We start from the raw sequence: 13,899 nt of genomic DNA, 5'->3' as shown, positions 1-13,899 counted from the left end.
GTGTTGCAAGTGACTTAAAATCTGTGAAGCGGAGCTGCCATAAGAACATTTCACCGAATATATACCTATCAATTTGAAAATAAATACAAAATGGAAGTGCTTACTTGCCAAGTGTTTTATTTCCTTAATTTGTATAGCTAACTGAAATACGTAATGTGTTTCAATTTTAAGTTTTTTTGTGTTCTTTGCGAGCGAATTCTTTATTGCAAGAGATCATAAACGTATTTTTTCTAGTTCAAGACAAAATTTAATGTGTATAATATAATGTTATATGTTTATTCCTTGAAGTTTTAATATTTTTTGATTATGAAAGAAAAAAAAATATTTAAACTCTATTATGTTTTCAGTTAGAGATAGTAATGAAAGAGCAAGGCTGCCTAAGATATTCCTTATATGCCCTTTTGAAAACATAAAAATACATGTTTTTTTTCGTTTGATTGAAACTCACCTTAAACGTTCCAGAAGTTTCACCTTAATATCATCATTATTTAAAATAACCTTCGGGGGGAGTAGCACCAATATTTTTATTGGGGTTGGGGAGCCAAAAATTTTATTCCAGCAATACTGAAGAAAAGTTGCCATTTACCGAAGACGCATTTAGGTTAATTTCAATACACTCACAATACATAATAGACATAAGGTTCAGTAATAGTGATCAAGCTTTTACTATAATAATCAGCAATTAGTTACTACAGGTGACAGTAGTATAGTTTAAAAATGTTGCGTGGACTAAGGTAAATTTCATATAAATCCGGCTTTTTTGAGCAGCATTCATCGCAAATTTTGCTGAGCCTACCCCTATCCCCCTCCACTTCCCCAGCCTTCCAACTCAGCAGAGGATGCTTAATCTTATATTCGAACCAAGCACCATTCTAATGGCCCCGAGCAGCGTGCTATTCTGTTGTATGCAATTTCGAACAGAATTTAAGTCTGTTTGACTGTTTTCTTTATTCAACTTAAAAAATACAAAAAGAATATTATTCCCCAACAGAGAGTAAAGCTCGTAAAGCTGGGACAGTACAAAGAGAGAGAAAACATCAGCATCTCATCATACTAATTATTCAAAAAATTAACACGGCAAAAACGGACAAAACAGAAAAAAAACAAAAAAGAGAATTACAATGATAAGTAAATAGCTAAATATCGGGCAGGGGGGACGTGGGAGGCCATCCCAAACACAGGGACACACAAAGAAGAAGATAAAATAATTTATTATTTCATCACCAACGATGAAAACCAATCAATAGCAAACAGTCTTTGATAATTGTTTTTTTGTAAATTTAGCTAAGATTTTTGGAATGGATCAAATTCAATTTTATCATTTGGTTCCTAATCAGAGACCTTGATATTTCAGAACTTACAAAAAGAATTCGGTACATCTTAGACTGCCTATATTCCAAACGAGGAATTGAAATTAACAGAGATTTATTATTGAAATAATTATTAGAATTTTGGATTTGAAAATGCCATATGAAAGCATTTATTATTCGTATATATTTTAAATCTAACAAAAAAAAAGAACAACGTTTTAGTTTCTGATATATTTTAAGTTTGAAGGTCGATGTAAAAAAAAAATTCCAAGTATTCTTACTGCTTGTTTTTGTAGTACCTGAAGGGTTTTATTTGCTTCCAAAAGGTATTAAGATAAACAATTGAGCAGTAATTCAAATAAGAAGTAATTAGAGAGTGTTAAATTATTTTTAATATAGAAAAATATTTTTCACACGATACATCGACCCAATATTTTTAGCAAGTTTTAATCTGAAATATTCAATATGATTATGACAAACGGGAACAAGAAAAACTCCTAAATAACGATATGATTGGAACCAACTAATTTTTGATCAAGGACCTGAAGCCCCTGACAAGAAATCTCTCGAATGGTAAGTTTTGAACGACCCAAAACCATAAATTTAGTTTTCGTAAATTTCCATAGTTGATTATTGGAAGCAAACCATCAATTAACTGAGGTAACACTTATAAAAAAGTTTTCGATCAATGCCGATGAATCCCTATCTTTAACTGGTATAGCTGTGCCATCTGCAAATAGAATTGCATGGCTAATATTCTCTTGCAAGCCTCGCGGAAGATCATTAATATAATTAAAAAATAAAAGTGGACCTAATACTGAGCCCTGGGGTACACCTATATCATTAAGACTTTTTAACTTATTCATTTTTCCACCAACATCTACTGTGATTTTATGTCCGCACAGGTGTGATTTAATAATTTGTAATCCCTTCCCTCTCATGCCAGAATTTATCATTTTGTCGAGAAGAATTTCATGATTTAAAGTGTCAAACGCTTTTTTTACATCATAGAAAACAGTAGCCTCATGGAAATCATCATCAAAACAATTATCCATTTTAATAAAAGAGCTGCAACTGCCTGTTCTGTCGAACGGTTTTTCCTAAATCCAAATTGATATTTGGCAAAGAAATGTAAGATTAAATTTGCTTTGCTAAACTTTTACTATGGATGATTCATTGAAAAATTATTTATGACTTTTTATTAAATTGATATGATAGTGGGTTTGCTGCTTTATATTAATAAATAGTATTGGTATAAATAGTATAAATAATAGTAATAAATAATATAAATAATAGTATAAATAAATATATAATAATAATAATAATAATTATAATATTATAATATAATAATAAGTAATAAATAATATAAATAATAGTATAAATAATAGTAATAGTATAAATAGTAATAATATATTAATAATAGTATTATTAATTAATAATAGTATTTATTAATTAATAAATAGTATATTTTTTAAAGTTTCGGTAACTATTGAACCGTGTGGCTCCTTGCCGACAGTTCACTACGACAAACTGTTTGAACAGGCGTATAGCATCTAATGAAATTGGAAAGCCATAGTTAATTCCAATTTGACATGTTAAATATACAAAACCTGCATAAATATTTAGCCAATTCACCTTCCTTTCATTCTTTTTATCTCCATTCCTCCATTTCTTTCTTTGAATATTAATTAATGATTTTATTTTGTTCGGCCTCTAATGAATTTGGGATTTTAGTTATAATCAGTAGCCTTTGACGAGTGACAATAACACTAAAAGTGTAATTTTTGAATATTGATCGAGATCCCAACACGTAAAAGTTTAATATAGATATATAGATGCATAATTTCGTGATTTAATCAAAAACAGGTATTTCACAGAAAAAAAAACAAATAGAACAAAAACATACGTACTCACTACAAAAAAAATACACACTATCGAAAACAAAACATAAACACTAAGTAAAAGTCAAGTCTCCTCGTGCTGTATAAAAATCTGTTTACAATCCCCTGAACTCTATTATTTCTATTTACCAGTGATAAAAGAAACGGTACACATATTTCATATTCGCTTAATTCAAACTCATTTATTATAAGTGTTCCACCAGCACAATGGAGAGCTTTCCCAATCCTATCTGAAATTAAATAAAAAAACAAGTTTTTTTAAATGAAAGTAAGGAGCGACATTAAAACTTAAAACGAACAGAAATTACTCCGTATATGAAAGGGGCTTCTCCTCCTCGACACCCCGCTCCTTACGCTAAAGTTTTTTATTGTTTTAAAAAGTAGAGTTGCGAGAAAGAATCAAACTTTAGCGCAAGGAGCGGGGTGTCGAGGAGGAAAAGCCCCTTTCATATACGGAGTAATTTCTGTTCGTTTTAAGTTTTAATGTCGCTCCTTACTTTCATTTAAAAAAACTTGTTTTTTTATTTAATTTCTGAAAGTTTTTTAATTAATGCATGACTGATTTTGGCTCTCCGTACATAAATTATTAAAATGAAATTTGCATATTAATTCTTTTTTTGGCTAAATGGCTTTCTCTTAGTTTTGTTCAGACGATTTTGAGAAATAAGGGGTGGGGAAGGAGGTATTGTTGCCCTCCAATTTTTCGGTTACTTAAAAAGGCAACTAGATCTTCTATTTTTAACGAACGTTTTCATTAGTAAAAAAAAATACGTAACTTAAGAATTAACTTACGTAACAAACTTTTATATTCTTATATTTTTGATTATATATATGAGGGGGTTGGTCCCCTCGTTAATACCTCGCTCTTCACACTAAATCTTGTTTTATCCCAATTCTTTAAGAATGACCCCTGAATCAGAAAGGCCGTAGAATAAATAGTTGAAATTATTTAAAAAAATTTTAGCATAAAGAGTGAAGTGTTTATCTCCTCCTAAATACCTCGCTCTTTATGCTAAAGTATTTTTAGAACCCCTCATATGCGTAATAATCTCTGTTCCTTTTTAAGTTTTAGTGCTTCTCCTTACTTTCAATTGAAAAAACTTTTTCATGTTTATATTTTCATTGTTTTTTTTTATAGTAATGCTAGAAAGTCCTGCGCCCTTTTCATTGAATTTCTCTTCCCCCATGAAATATTCCTCCAAGGAAAGATCCTCCCATATAGCCCCTCCCCTGAACCCCACACCCAAACCAAAAAATCCCCCTGATAACGTCGGTACACTTCCCAGTAACCATTACTGTATGTAAACATTGGTCAAAGTTTGTAACTTGCAGCCCCTCCCCCAGGGACTGTGGGGGGTAAGTCATCCCCAAAGACATAGTTATTATGGTTTTCGACTATGCGGAACAAAATGGCTATCTCAAAATTTTGATCCGTTGACTTTGGGAAAAAAATGAGCGTGGGAGGGGGCCTAGGTGCCCTCCAATTTTTTTGGTCACTTAAAAAGGGCACTAGAACTTTTCATTTCCGTTAGAATGAGCCCTCTTGCAACACTCTAGGACCACTTGGTCGATACGATGACCCCTGGGGAAAAAAAAAAAACAAAAAACAAATAAACACGCACCCGTGATTTGTCTTCTGGCAAAAAATACGAAATTCCACGTTTTTGAAGATTGGACCTTGAAATTTTTTCTATAGGGTTCTCTGATACGCTGAATGCGATGGTGTAATTTTTGTTAAGATCCTATGACTTTTAGGGGGTGTTACCCCCTATTTTCCAAAATAAGGCAAATTTTCTCAGGCTCGTAACTTTTGATGACAATAACTAAACTTGATGAAACTTATATATTTGAAATCAGCATAAAAATCCGATTCTTTTGATATATCTTTTAGCATCGAAATTCCGTTTTTTAGAGTTTCGTTTACTATTGAGCCGGGTCGCTCCTTACTACAGTTCGTTACCACGAACTGTTTGAAATGGCGTAACCTACTATGCTCTGTAATAAGCTGTGTTAATCTACTATTTGGGTGGATTTTTAATGCAGAGATAACGTCGTCTTTATTATGGTGCGAGAGCAACACTGGGTTTCTAGCACCCTGATTTCATTTCCTCGTTATTAAAGTCAAGGGATGGTAAGTTTCCCATATAGGGGTCTTGGACAAGACGGTTCTAATATTGTGTTTTTTTTTTACCAAAAGATAAGTGTGTTGCATCATCATACTTAAGATGATTAATTTTAATATTTTGTTGCGAGAGAAACACTTCGGTTTTGTCGTATTCTTTTTTTGTTCTAGCACCTCGATTTCATTTCCTCGTTATTAAAGCCAAGGGGTGGTAAGTTTCCTATATAGGGGTCTTGGACTAGACAGTTCTAATAGTGTGCTTTTCTTACCAAAAGATAAGGGTGTTGCATCATCATACGTAAGATGATTAATTTTGATATTTGTTGCGAGAGCAACACTTTAGTTTTATCATGTTTTTTGTTTTTGTTTCAAGCATCTCGATTTCATTTCCTCGTTATTAAAGCTAAGGGGTGGTAAGTTTCCTATATAGGGGTCTTGGACTAGATGGCTCTAATAGTGTATCCCTCCCCAACGCCCTGTCTTTACACTAAAGTTTGACTCTTTTTCTCAACTTTACTTTTTTAAAAGTTAAAAACTTTAGCGTAAAGAGTGAGGTGTTGAGGAGGGAACAGCCCCTTTCATATACGGAGCGATTTCTGTTGGTTTTAAGTATTAATATCACTCCTTATTTTTCAATTAATGTCGCTCCTTACCTTACGCATGTTTTGATTTTGGCTCTCCATCCATGAATAATTAAAAAAAATTGCATGTTAATTAAATTTTTTGGCTAAATGGCTTTCTCATAGTTTCGGCAATTATAAAATGTTTTTTTTATTAAAGTAATCAAATCGAAAAATTTTGAGAAAAAGAAGCGAGGGAAGAGGTAAAAAGTTTGAAAAACCTTTTCCACATTTTTTCCCTTTTTTTAATTCTAGAAAATCCTGTGCCCCCTTCATGTAGATTCTCTTCCCTCATGATAAATTACTCCATGAAAAGCTCCCTCATATAATCCCTTCCCCTAAACCCCTCCCTCAACCAAACGAATCCCCCCTGAAAACGTTCGTACGATTCCCGATAATCATAAACACTGGTCAAAGTTTGTGACTTGCAACCCCATGCAGGGGGACTGCGGGGGAGTAAGTTGTCCCCAAAGACATGCCTATTAGGTTTTTTGACTATGCTGACTAAAATGGCTATCTCGGAATTTTGGTCTGGTAACTTTTGGAAAAATTACTCCGTATATGAAAGGGGCTATTCCCTCCTCAACACCCCTCTCTTTACGCTAAAGTTTGACTCTTTCTTTCAACTTTTGTTTTTAATAAGTTATAAAATTTAAAGTAAAGAGTGGGGCGTCGAGGAGGGAACAGCCCCTTTCATATACGGAGCAACTTCTGTTCGTTTTAAGCTTTAATGTCACTCCTTACTAAATACCTAAAACATACTAAACATACTAAAACATAATACCTATATTAGAAGTAAAGAAAAATTGACCACAAGCATTTCAGTGGCAGAATACTTTTTTTTTCTAATCTCATTTTGTTTTTGAAAAGGCAAAAATCACCTTTGTATCGTAAAAACTTGTTTGCTTCGCTAGGAGACAAGCATAGACGATATTGTGACATTTTATCCCTGGGCTGCATTAAGTCATGTTTGCCGACAAGAAACCAAATTTTATCAAACAGTTCGTGGTAACGAACTGTAGTAAGGAGCGACCGTGCTCAATAGTAACCAAAACTCTAAAAAATGGAATTTTGGTACCAATAGTTACATCAAAAGAAATGCATTTTAGTGCTGATCTTAAATATATAAGTTTCATCAAGTTTAGTCTTACCCATCAAAAGTTACGAGCCTGAGAAAATTTGCAATATTTTAGAAAATAGGGGGAAACGCCCCGTAAAAGTCATATAATCTTAACGCCATCACACCATCAGATTCAGCGTATCAGAGAACCCTACTGTAGAAGTTTCAAGCTCCTATCTACAAAAATGTGGAATTTTATATTTTTTGCCAGAAAGAAGATCACGGATGCGTGTTTTTTTTTTCCCAGGGGTGATCGTATCGACCCAGTTGTCCTAGAATGTTGCGAGAGGGCTCATTCTAACGGAAATGCAAAGTTATAGTGCCCTTTTTAAGTGACTAAAAAAATTGGAGGGCACCTAGGCCCCCTCCCACAATAACTATTTTCCCAAAGTCAACGGATCAAAATTCTGAGATAGCCATTTTATTAAGCGTAGTCAAAAAACCTTATAACTATGTCTTTGGGGACGACTTACTCCCCCACGGTCTCCGTGGGAGGGGTTACAAGTTGAAAACTTTGACCAGTGCTTACATTTAGTAATAATTATTGGGAAGTGTACAGGCGTTTTCAGGAGGATTTTTTGGCTGGAGGCAGGGGTTGAGAAGAGGGGGATTTGCTGGGTGAACTTTCCATCGAGGAATTTGTCATGGGGGAACAAAATTTCCATGACGGGACCGCAGGATTTACTAGCATTACTAAAAAAAACAATGAAAAAATAAATATGAAAAAGTTGTTTTTTTTCAGCTGGAAGTAAGCAGCAGCATTAAAACTTAAAACGAACAGAAATTATTACTCACATGAGGGGCTCAGCTCCTCCTAATACCTGGCTCTTTACGCTAAACTATTTTTAGTAATTTCAACTACTTATTCTGCGGATTTTGTGATTCAGGGGTCATTCTTAATGAATTGGAACAAAATTTAAGATTTAGTGTAAAGAGCGAGGTACTGACGAGGGTGCGAACCCCCTAATATATATAATAAAAACATGAGAATACAAAAGTTCTTTACGTAAGCTAATTTATAAATTATGTATATCTTTTATTTATAAAAAGATTCGTAAAAAATTGAAAGTTCTAGTTGCCTTTTTAATTAATTGAAAATCGGAGGGCAACTAGGCTTCCTCCCCCGCTATTTTTTCTCAAAATCACTCGATCAAAATTATGAGAAAGCCATTTATCAAAAAAAAAATATATACAAATTTAGTTTTAATTATTCCTCTGCGGGGAGCCAAAATCAAAACATGCATTTATTCAAAAACGTTCAGAAATTAAATAAAAAAAACATGTTTTTTCAACTGAAAGTAAGGAGCGACATTAAAACTTAAAACGAACAGAAATTACTTCGTATGTGAAAGAGGTCTTACCTTCTCAACGCCCCGCTCTTTACGCTAAAGTTTTTACTGTTTTAAAATGTAGAGTTAAGAGAAAGAGTCAAACTTTAGCGTAAAGAGTGGGGCGTTGAGAAGGAAAAGCCTCTTTCATATATGGAGTAATTTCTGTTCGTTTTAAGTTTTAATGTCGCTCCTTACTTTCATTTAAAAAACTAGTTTTTTTATTTAATAATGATCAAGGTCGCATCCAAGTGAGAGGAGCTAATTTTTTTGTCTTATTCGCAAAAATGTAACACCATAATCTTAAGATCATTCTTTTGAACATAGACGAAAGATGCAATACCTATACCTTTGAGGGTAACATAACCCCGTTGCTCATAAGGAAAGGGAATACTATTTTGGAATTTAAGAGGGTGATTTTGCACAGAAATCAACAGTTCTAGAGTCCCTTTGAAGTAGCAAAAATTATGGAAAGACAAGTAGCCCCCTCCCATTTCCCTTTCCCCCAAACCCGTCTGATCATAATCTTAAGATAGACCTTCTGTTGAAGATAGATGAAAGATATGCTACTTATACCTTTGCGGGTAACAGGACCCCGTAGCCCATGAGGAAAGCGCAAAATATTTTGAGATTTGCCTAATGCATGCATATAGTATTTGTTACTGTAAAATTTACCAAAATTAAAGGGTTGTGTAAATTTTGTGTTTTGCCTGAGTTTTTACGACGAGGGAAATATCTGGATTGAACTTTTCAGGGGAAATTTTAAACTAAGGGGATTTGACAGGATTTCTATACGGAATTCAGAGGGACCAAATCTTTCTTATACGGAAAAGTTTTTGGTCGATTTGAGTTACATATCCTAGATTAAGAGAATAGTGGGATTCTGAAAAAATAATCTAAGGGTGATTTTTTTAAAAGCAATACATAGTTAATCATGTGGCCAATTTGAACCCTTCATTATTTCAGATAAAAGGTATACCCATGTATTTTTTAACCACAATGACTTGTGGACGGGTTTTGTCCAACAGTGTAAAGCTTTAAGATCTTCGCTTCCGAATATTTTAAGAACTTTAAGCGAAAGAAAACGTTTTATCTGCTTTTCTTTATACGGGAGGTCAAATCTTCTACGTAAAAGATTAAGATCACTACTGACTTATATGGTGTGTAGTACCTGAACTCATTCTCTAATCAGTTTATTCATTAATTAAAAAGAAGCCGGACATAGTTCATCAACGTCCGGCTTCGAAGGGATACAGAAAACCAACTTTACTTCCTTATCTGCCACTGCTAATTAGTTACTTTAATGTACGACGCTGAATATTAATTAATGATGGTAATTCGTTTTACTTCCAACTAGTTAGTAATTATTATGACATTCACTTACCCTTTATGTGTTAATAAATTAAAATGATATACTTACTTTTACTAGATTGTTTTCTCAAGGAAATATTTTTTTCCAGAGTAAAGTTAATGCGCATAAATCATTAGTATTAATTGTTAATATATTTGATAAGCAATGCCTCAAATTGAAATGTATAATGAATTTGATTAGTAAAGTCAACAAGTATATCAAACAGATTGGGGTAAAAAAAACTGTAGTAAGGAGCGATCCACCTCAATAATAACCGAAACTCAAAAAAACAGAATTTTGGAACCAATAGTTACATCAAAAGAATCAAATCTTAACGCTTATTATAAAAATATAAGTTTCATCCAATTTAGCCTAACCAATAAAAAGCTGAGAGCCTTAGAAGATTTACTATTTTTTAGAAAATAGGAGGAACCACCCCCTACAGGTCAAAAAAATTTTTTTGCCAGAAGAGAGACCACGGATGCGTGTTTATTTGTTTGTTTTATTCCCTGGAGGTGATCGTCAGCCCAGTGGTCCTAGAATGTTGCAAGAGGGCTCATTCTAGCGGAAATTAAAATTTATAGAGCCTTTTTTGGTGACCAAAAAACTTGGAGGGCACTTAGGCCTCCCACTTACATTTTTCTCCAAACTTACTGCATCTAAATTTTGAGATAGCTATTCTGTTCATTTTCGTCAAAAACCTAATAACTATGTCTTTGAGGACGACTTGGTTCCCAGCAGTTCCCGGGGAGGGGCTGCAAGGTTTATACTTTGATCATTGTTGACCTATAGTAATGGTTATTATGAAGTGTACGAACGTTTTCAGGGGGGACGTTTTCGCGTTGGGGTAGGGATAGGTCGGTGGGAGGGGATTATACGGGAGGGTTTTTCCAAGGAAGATTTTTCATGAGGGAAATTCTTCCTTCATGGAAGAATTTCCATGAAGGGGGTGCAGGATTTTATAGTATTATTTAAAAAAAATGAGAAAATAAATATATATTTTTTTCAAGTGGAAGTAATGAGCAGCATTAAAACTTAAAACTAACGTAAAAAGTTACGTAAATAAGTTTACGTATTTTTGGTTATTTCAACTATTTACTCTACGGCCTTTGTGATCGGGACAAAAAATAACGAATTTTGACAAATTTTAAGCTTTAGTGTAAAACGCGAGGTATTGACGAGGACGTGAACTCCCTCATATACGTAATACAAACAAACGAATATAGAATTTCGTTAAGTAAGTTAATTCGTAAGTTAGGTATATTTTTACGAATAAAAATGTTCATAAACAATTAAAATTTCTAGTTGCCTTTTTAAATACCAAAAATTGGAGGGTAACTAAGCCTACTCCCCGCTCCTTTTTTTCTCAAAATTTTCGGATCAAAACTATGAGGAAGCCACTTAGCCAAAAATATAAATTAATGTGCAAATTTCCTTTTGATTATTCATGCGCGGAGAGCCAAAATCAAAACATGCATTAATAAAAAATGTTCAGAAATTGAATAAAAAAACCTTTTTTTGACTGAAAGTAAGGAGCGATATTGAAACTTAAAACGAACGAAAATCGCTCTGTGTATGAGAGGGGTTGTTCCCTCCTCAACGCCCCGCTCTTTACGCTAAAGTTGTTTATTGTTTTAAAAAGCAGAGTTGAGAGAAAGAGTCAAACTTTAGCGTAAAGAGCGGGGCGTTGAAGAGGGAACAGCCTCTTTCATATACGGAGTAATTTACGTTCGTTTGAAGTTTTAGTGTCGCTCCTTACTTACAGTTAAAAGAAACTTGATTTTTTTTTCAATTTAGGTAAATGAATATCAGCCATTGTCGATCATTGAGACAGTAGGCTTGATAATGTTGTCAGGGATAGGCCTCCTCCCACCGAACAATTCTTCTTATTGAAAAATTGAACAGTAAAAGGTAAAGTAAGACAAACAAAATAATTGGGAAAATCAGGAATTTTAGAATATCTTTTATTTTTTTCCCAAAAATGAAAGAAAACGTGTGGTCCTGTAAACTACTTTTAGACTATGTATCACTTGGTACAAGGTGATTTAACTCATTGAGGGGGGGATTGAATGGCCACCCCTGCAGGAAGACAGATCCGGTATTCAAAACTTGGTCAAAGTGATCAGACACTTAAGTTTCTAATTAGAATAAAACTAAGACGGATAAGACGGATTGCCTATCAGAGGCAAAGTTGGCATAACTTTTTCAGATCTGTATAAAGTAATTATTTGCATTTTTTCAAATTGTCTTAATGCATATTGTTAAAGTTTATAGGTCTGATCAAAATAAGTTTTCCCCATCCAATAATTTGGAGAAAAGTAGTTTTCAAATTTAATTTTGAAATTGTTCTTGATCTAAAATCTAACTTCAGTTTTTTACTTCTGACTTGATATAAATCAAAAAATAAAAAAACATGTTTTTTTAACGCAAGTAAGGAGCGGCTTTAAAATTTAAAACGAACAGAAATTATACCGTATATGAAAGGGGCTGTACCCTTCTCAACGCCACGCTCTTTACCCTAAGGTTTTACTGGTTTTCACATCTCTACTTTTTAAAACAATAAAACCTTAGCGTAAAGTGACTTCAGCTGAAAATGAGGAGCGATATTAAAACTTAAAACGAAACGAAATTACTCTGTATATGAAAGGGGCTGTTTCCCTCCTGAACACCACGCTTTTTACGCTAAAATTTGACTCTTTCTCTCAATTCTACTTTTTAAAACAGTAAAAAACTTAAGCATAAAGAGCAGGGCGTTGACAAGGGAACAGCCTTTCTCTTATACGGAGAAATTCAAATAAAATTAATTTAAAGTAATTTAAAGTTATTCAAGTTCTAAATAAAAAAAAATTAGTTTTTCTAAATGAAAGTAAAGAGCGAAACTAAAACTTAAAACAGAAATTACTCCGTATATGAAAGGGACTTTTCCTCCTCAACGCCTCTCTCTTTACACTAAAGTTTGACTCTTTCTCTGAACTCTGCTTTTTAAAACAGTAAAAAGCCTTGGCGTAAAGAGCGGGGTGTTGAGGAGGAATTTTTGATTACTTAAAAAGGCAACTAGAACATTTAACTTTTTACAAACCTTTTTATTCTTAAAAATAATGCGTAACTTACGAATTAACTTACGTAACGAACTTTTATATTCGTATGTTTTTATTGCGTATATAAGGGGGTTCAACCCTCGTCGATATCTCGCTCTTTGCATTAAGGCTTAAATTTTGTCCCAATTCCTTCAGAATGACCTCTGAATCACAAAGGTCGCAGAATAGATAGTTGAAATTACTAGAAATGCCTTAGCGTAAAGAGCGAGGTATTACGAGGAGGTAAACCCCTCACATGCGTAATAATTTCTGTTCGTTTTAAGTTTCAAAATTGCTCCTCACTTTCTTTAGAAAAAAGCTTTTCATATTTATTTTTTCATTGTTTTTTTTTTCTAAATAATGCTAAAAAATCCTGCGCCCCCTTCACTGAAAGTCTCTTCCCCAATGAAAATTTCCTCCATGGAAAGATCCTCCCATGTAATCCCACAAACCAAAAAAATCCCACTGAAAACGGCTGTACACTTCCCAATAGCCATTCCTATATGTAAACACATGTCAAAGTTTGTAACTTGCAGCCCCTCCCACGGGGACTGCGGGGGTGTAAGTCGTTCCCAAAGACATAATTATTAGGTTTTTAGACTATGGTGAATAAAATGGCTATCTCACTTTTTTGATCCAGTGACTTTGGGGAGAATTGAGCGTCGGATGGAACCTAGGTGCCCTCAAATTTTTCGTTCACTTAAAAAGGGCACTAGAACTTTTAAGTTCTGTTAGAATGAGCCCTCTTGCGACATTCTAGCACCACTGAGTCTATATTCCTTAAGAATGGCCCCTGAAGCACAAACGCCGTATGATAAAGAGTTGAAAATACTAAAAATATTTTAGCGTAAAGTGCGAGGTATTAAGAAGAAATGAACCCCTAATATGTGTAATAATTTCTGTTCATTTTAAGTTTTAATACTGCTTCTTACTTTCAGTTGGAAACACTTTTTCATATTTATTTTTTCATTGTTTTTAAAAAAAATGCTAGAAAATTCTTCATGGAAATTTTCTTCCCACACAAAAAAAATCCTCCGTGAAAACGTCTGTACACTTCCCAATAACCGTTA

The 13,899-nt window shown here is 33.6% G+C and overlaps 1 protein-coding gene across 1 annotated transcript in view; it reads left to right on the top strand.

The window, feature by feature from the left end:
* The window catches only part of LOC136025461 (AF4/FMR2 family member lilli-like), a 33,581-nt gene that overhangs the window by 1,601 nt on the left and 18,081 nt on the right, over positions 1-13,899 (top strand). The window lies entirely within an intron of this gene.

This window comes from Artemia franciscana, chromosome 3 (assembly GCF_032884065.1).
Source record: "Artemia franciscana chromosome 3, ASM3288406v1, whole genome shotgun sequence".
NCBI classification, from domain to species: Eukaryota; Metazoa; Arthropoda; class Branchiopoda; order Anostraca; family Artemiidae; genus Artemia; species Artemia franciscana.
The sequence above is the reverse complement of the archived record's forward strand: the minus strand, read 5'-3'. Positions and strand labels throughout refer to the sequence as shown.